This window comes from Halyomorpha halys, unplaced genomic scaffold, assembly GCF_000696795.3.
Source record: "Halyomorpha halys isolate HHAL.00 unplaced genomic scaffold, Hhal_1.1 Scaffold1.1, whole genome shotgun sequence".
Taxonomy (NCBI): domain Eukaryota; kingdom Metazoa; phylum Arthropoda; class Insecta; order Hemiptera; family Pentatomidae; genus Halyomorpha; species Halyomorpha halys.
In genome coordinates, this window is record NW_027115366.1 from 178321 (window position 1) to 185899 (window position 7579).

Genomic DNA, 7579 nt, shown 5'->3' on the forward strand with positions numbered 1-7579 from the left:
ATGTCCGATTACGGATTGATAAGTATGCTGTGTGAGATAGCAACCTAATGTATTTAGGCAGCATAGATGAAGAAATAAAGTATTTCTCTTTTCTCTCTGTTGTAGGTTTTATAGTGCATGAATATGGGACAGTGGTCCCGAAACGTTGTACAATGTTATGAATATTTAATAATAATATAATAAATATTTCATTCAAAATGGAAGTCATTAACCTCAACAAAAATTAAATGAATAATAATTATTGGTTTTAAAACTTAATCGAAAGATATTTTTTTTCAATATCGATTAAAATTGAAGAATTCCAAAATAGCTAGGTCTCATATATTTAAAAACATATGTATATAACCAGAAAATAAATTCTATTATTTTATATATGTAATACAACACTTATGTTTAGAGCTGGATACCTATCTCAACAATAGGATGTAGAGTTTTTGTTTCTATAGCATGAAATATGTTGTCGCGTTTTGTTTATTTTTTTTATACTCTGATGAGTGAAGATAACCCAGATTCGGTATACTGTTCGTTATTAGTTTATATAAATGATTTTTAACTCACTATGTTCGTAAAATAACAACAATGATATAATTATATTATTTCAATTTCTTGAGACAAGGTAATTATTTATTAAATAAATCAAAACTTGTATCCTTTTTTGTCTCAACACATTTTATTTTTCACAGTCCAACGTTTCGGCCATTTTAGCCATCCTCAAGGACATCTTCAATTATAAATTCTTCCTCACATTAATATTAGAATTACTTTTTCAGGCTATTCTGCCCAGGTCATTCATTAATTATTAGTTAAAAACCTATTTTTTTTTTTTATTTATTTAATTTAAAATCACAAATATCTAATTCTTCTTATGTTAAAATTATCCACACAGTGGTTTGTGTATATGGTAGTGATTTTGTGTGGATAATTTTAATATAAGAAGAATTAGATATTTGTGATTTTAAATTAAATAAATAAAAAAAATAGGTTACTAACTTATAATTAATGAATGACCTGGGCAGAATAGCCTGCAAAAGTTATTCTAAATTAAGGTGAGGAAGAAATTATAATTGAAGATGTCCTTGAGGATGGCTAAAATTGCCGAAACGTTGGCCTGATGAAATAAAAAGTGTTGAAACAAAAAAGGATACAAGTTTTGATTTATTTAATAAACAATGATATATTTAATTATGTATTTTACAGGCTAGCTCGAAACGGTGTTACCCCATCAACAAATAAATAAATAATAATAACAATTATTTATTACCAGATATTATTATTTATACCAGAAAATAAAACAATTTTCCCATTTTAAATCTCTTAAGTTATTATTTTTAATGATATCGCAGTTCTATAGCGCAGACATACGCAGACATCTTGGTGCCATTGGATATAGGGCATGAGTTAACCAACCTTATCAGATGTGGAACAGGGCCCATCGTGTGTCTTTCTATATTTACATTTGAATGATCGCGTAGGTCTATAAACGAAATACCATCAACTGTCGTCTCCTCGAATCTCTGTCGGTGAAATTTAATATTCAAATATTTTAATGGTATTTATAATTTTTAAGATATTATTTTTACATGTATTAGGCTGATAAAAACTTAAATGACGTCTCCATTTTACTTTCACCTCCCTATATAAGGAATGTTAATTAGGTAAAAGAACTGTGCTCGGGAAAAATTTTGAATTTGAGTTTTCGATGAAAGACGGTTTGAGGTCTTTTGAGTGCAAATAACCGATAGTACAAGAGCCTAAGAGGAGAAAAAAAAGGCAGTAATTCCACCCCAATTTTTTATTACTTTAATGAAAACTATATATAATTTGCATGTAAAAATTGATGCGTCTGCTAGGGATAGGTATGGAAAATAAAAAATGGTGACTGTTTCAAAAATTAATTTTTCATTTGGAGCTCTATATCTTTAAAACTACTGATAACACTAGAAAATCCAAAAGAAAATCATTAAACTAAAACTATAAACCCTAATTGAGCTATTTACGTTCGATAGTTCCCGAGATATAGCTTTTGAAAAAAAACAACATTAAATAAGAAATGCACTGGAAAATCAGAAGTTAGGGGATTTATTTTGAGAAATCTATATCTCAGAAACCATTCGACGTAATGAATTATACTATAAAGTAGTTTATGGCACTTATCTTCCTAGGTAGTATAAGTTTTATGCTATTTGCTAAAATAAATTTATTTCTAGCGTAAATGTCATAAATCTCTTTATAGTATTCTAAATTATATTTATTCTGATTGCTAGCAGACATATGTACATCTTGTGGTAACTAAGATATATTTTTCAAAAATTAATAATTTTATTCAAACAACTGGACATGGACATTTTGTTAATTAATTTTTTCAAATATCACAATCATTAAAAACCACTCTACAGTACATTTAACTAGATTGATTTGAGTACTAATAGACATCTGCACGTTGAATGGTTTTTGAAATGTAGATTTCTCAAAATAAATTCATTAAATACTAATTTTTCATTGTACTTCTCATGAAATGTTGCTTTTAAAAAGCTATATCTCGAGAACTATTGAACGTAAATAGCTCTATTAGGGATAATATTTTAGCCTATTTACTCTACGTTTAATGATTTTCTCTTAGGTTGTCTAGTGTTATTGGAAGTTTTAAAGATATAGAGCTCCGAATAAAAAAATTATTTTTGATTCCCCCTAACTATACTTGGCTGACTCATCAATTTTGACTAGTAATTATACTTATTGGGCGAAATAACTTCCTTTTTTTTTTCCAACTAGAAATTGACATTTTGTGAATAAATTTTTTCAAATATCATAAAATACTACTACTGCTACAAAGATAAAAGTTATAGTACATTAAACTCATATTACATTAAATTATCTTTAATTTGAGTACTACTGAAAAATCAGTGGCATTTTTTATGAAATGTTGCTTCTTAGAAAGCTTTATTTTGGAAACTATTGAACTTAATTAGCTCTATTAGAGCTCATATTTTACCAAATTTATTCTACTTTAAATGATGTTTTATTACATTTTCTAGTTTTAATGATAATTCTAAAGACATAGAGCTCTGAATGAAAAATAAAAATTTTTTTTATTGTTTTGCCATCATTTTTTATTCCTCCTACCAATACTGGACAGACTCATCAATTTAGACTAGTAATTGTACATAGTTTTCATTAATGAAATAAAAAATTGGGGTGAAGTAAATTTATAACGAGATGGCTGTGTGCGATGTACGTAGCAAAAAAATTAAAAGTAGCTAGTTATTGAAATTACATATTGAAGGTAGAATATATCCCTGAGATGTGATAGCAACGTTTTCGATAAAATTTATCGACCAGTAGTGCCACTTTATAGAATCGATTCTTTTAATTTTTTCGATTTTCTCTAAAACCGCTCAAGCGATTTCCATGAAACTCGGTTTATTGGCCTACAATTGAATGTCCTTAATGTCAAATGGGTCTTATCCTCTAACTTATATATCTGAGAGTTTTCAGAGTTTCAAAATGATGTCCTTGAGAGGACTTACTAATGGTTAATGGCGTTCCTCTAGTTAAAAAAAATAATTAAACATTTTTGGTTCTTCTTCAGCCCATTTTAACACTGAAATATCCAAAAGGGAAGAAATTTACCATGAAGGATTCTCACGGTAACAGATAGGATTATGTCAATATTTATTCATTTCATTATATTTTCCTTATTTTATTTATTGCTTGAAATAGACTAACATGCCTCAACTTATGCAAAAGTTTCTCTAGAATATGCATGGTATAGAGAAATGAAATGAGGTATATCTATTTCGGGCCAAACAAGGAAGCTATGAAACGTTGAGGTCTTTATGGATGAGTTTATTTGTGACGTAATAAGGAGCATCAATGATGTTACGGAGGATTTTAGATTGTAAGGATCGGATACGGGAGGAATTTGATGGTTTGGAGCCCCAATGCTCAATTCCGTAAGTCCAAATAGGTCTGATAAATTGTTATTTTTTTTTTTTTATCCTAAGCTATCATCTCATGTAGACAATCCTAGAAAAATGTTATTTAAAAAAATCTATGGAAGCCTTTTTGATTAAAAGTTCCCACACTATGAAGCCTGCTAATGTCTCTCTATTAGTACAAGAGCACAAGAGGAGAAAAAAGGAAGTTATCTAAACCCCAATTTTTTATTACTATAATGAAAACTATGTATAATTAATAGTCAAAATTCATGAGTCTGCCATGTATAGGTAGCGGGAATACAAAATGGCGGCTGTTTCAAAGCAATAAAAAAAACTATTTTTTCATTCAGAGCTCTATGTCTTAAAAAGTAGGAACAAAAGAAGAAAACCAAAGATAACGTCATTTAAACTTCTTCTCTTCAGTAAATTTGCTAAAATATGAGCCCTAATAGAGTTATTTCCGTTGAATAGTTTGAATAGTTCGAGATATAGCTTTTTAAAAAGTAACAATTTATAAAAATGTTGTATGGGACGTACTATCAGTAGTTAGTGAATTTATTTTGAAATATCTATATCTCAAAAATCCTTTGAGTAACAGATGTATATTAGCACTCAAATTACAGCTATTTTAATGAGCTATAAAGTAATTTATTATGTTTATCTTCGTAGGAGTAATAGTTTACATGAAATTTGCTAAAATAAATTGATTTATAGTTGTTCGGACAAATTTTTCATTTACCAAATTTATATTCATATGTGAATATCATAAAAACTACTATCCTTACGAGGATAAGTGTCATAAACTACTTTATAGTAAATTAAATTCCCTTTGTTTTGAGTTTTGGCAAACATATGTGCGTCTTATGTATCTAGAGATATATTTTTTCCAAAATCCAACATTTTATTTGAACAACTATAAATTAACATTTTGCGAGTATATTTTGTCAAATATCATAAAAACTACTACTCCTACAAAGATAAACATTATTAACTATTTTGTAGTAAATTTAACTAGCTTTAATTTGAGCGCTGGCAGAGATCAGTACGACTAATGGTTTCTGAAATAAAGGTTTTCATAAATCAAATTTATTGTCTGAACAACTATAAATCAATTTATTTTAGCAAATATCCTGTAAACTACTATGCCTACGAAGGTAAAGGTCATAAAATTCATTATAGTCCATTAAACTAGCTTTGATTTGAGTGCTAATAGACATCTGTACGTTACATAGTTCCTGAGATATAGATTTCTCAAAATAAATTAACTATTTACTAATCTTTCAGTAGATTTTAAAGAAATTTTGCTTTTTAAAAAGCTATATCTCGAGAACTATTGGACGTAAATAGCACTTTTAGGGCTAATATTTCAGCAAATTTACTCTTCTTTAAATAATGTCCTCTTAGATTTTGTAGTGTTGTTGGTAGTTTTTAAGATATAGAGTTCCGAATGAAAAATTAATGTTTTTTAAGGTTTTGAAACAGACGTCATTTTTTAATCCCCCTACCTATACTTGGCAGACTCTTGTACTATATGGGCATTCAATATTTATATTGATTTTTTTAATCATATCGAATATAAAGTTATTTAAAGGCATATCATGTTATATAGATTCCGCAATTTGGAGCATCCACAAGCTTCAGTATCAGACCCCGCTCCTAATACAACAGGACCGAATACAGACATTCCTCAACGAAAAGACAACAGAGGCCAAGTCTATTCTGGTCTCGAGTGACTGGGTTAGAGCCAACCGCACGACAGTGCACTATTGACTTCGGCCGTTCGGACGTCACCCGACGTCATCTGATGTCGTCCTGCCGTTCACCTCACGCTCATTCATCGCCAATGAATCGATTGTTTTCTATTTCGAGGAGCCTTCTCGTGATACTCAATCAGAAATACCAACGACCTTAGCTATTTGTGACTGATGTTTCCAATAATCCCTTAACTCTATACAAGGGGTTGTAGTAAGGTGTGATTCAGTGTTTTACCGAATTCAAAAAACCTACACTGCGTGATCAATTAATATCAGATAGGCTTTCTCCTCATTAACATTGATTTAAATGCCGGATTTTCAAAAAGTTTTCATGTAAAATACTTTTACTTTTTTTGGCTCATTAAAATAGTATATTTCTACTATTTGAGTTTTCTTTGACCGCACCCGGACCATATTCCTTTCATCTTTACACACGGTCAATCAATAATCTTCCAGTAAAATACTTTTAATTTTTTATTTGAAAAAAATAAATAAATAGTTTTCATTACTAGCATTAATATACAATATGAATTGGACAGGAAGATTTATTTTCGGGATGCAGAGATAGGCACATAACTCAGTATCAGCCGAGCTGAACTGGCTTTAACCATCCTCCCGATGCCAGTATTTCCTTGCTTCCTTTCTATTCCAAGCAATTAGTACTCAGTGCCCCTTTATTATTTATTTATCACCCTACCCTGCCTATTAGACAATACAGGTGTTCGCAGCAGTGGGTACAACTCATTGCTGCATATGACAAACATTACATAGCTGTGCACACAGCCTGCTCTTGCTACAAAATAAATCTTGCTCTTCTACTGAGGCCTTGATGGCGTAGCTTATTCTCTCCTGTCCAGGGAGAAGTGAGTAGAGCCCACAGCCTCCTTCCACCCGTACACGAAGGTCTTGTAGTGCGGGTAGTTTTCTTTCTTCATCAGCTCAGGAAGATCGCTCTCAGTCAGAACATAGAGTCCTGTTTCCCTCATCATCTTGGCTCTCAGTGCTTCATAGGCGGTACAGGCAAGTAGGACGTGATCGGCGATCTGGAACCTGACAAATTGGGCATAGTTGATCGATTTTTATGCCATGTGCGGCGAGCTTAGCTCAGAAGCCCCCATGCCCCGTGAGGAACTGTGAGATCCAGTAGTCGGGGAGGACCCACGTTGATTCTAGGCGTGAACCAACGGTAGGAAAGTACTTCCTTAGGGTGGCCCCTTTTAAGCAATCCACCCACCGTTGATTCCATTCTTGCAAGGTTTCTTCTCGAAGGATCCTCTTCCATCTATTAGGGCTTTCACCAATACGCGCTTGGAGGCTCTCCGGTAAATCTGCCAGACCTTCCCTCTTTATTTTGTATCGATAATAGTCTTCCTGCAGGAGAAGATCGATAGGCACTCCTCCAGCTAATACCTGTACCGCCTCATGAGACACTGTTCGGTATGCTCGAGTGACTCGCAGCAGAGCTATCCTCTGTATTGTAGCCAACCTGCTCTTCTGCCTTGTCGAGAGATGTCGACTCCATGCAGGGGATGCATATCTCAAGATACTCAGCGCCCCTACTATATCATAGAAAACCTGCAATTCAAATTCTTAGCCCCATCGCGTACTACCAGGTCCCGTCTATTGATAAATCACTTTCTCTGGAACTCCATTCCCTCTAACATACGTCACGTACCAGCCCTTCACTCGTTTAAAACCCTTATATTAACCTATCGTTTACTTCACCAATCTAATCAAACATAATAATAGTACAGATTAGATTAATTTTTATTAATATATTCTTGTTTGAGAGTGGTTTAATTTATTTTTAAAAACAGTTGATCCTTTTTTCTCAACTTTATTTTTTTCAAAACCTTCCAACGTTTCGACCCTCAGGTCATTTTCAAG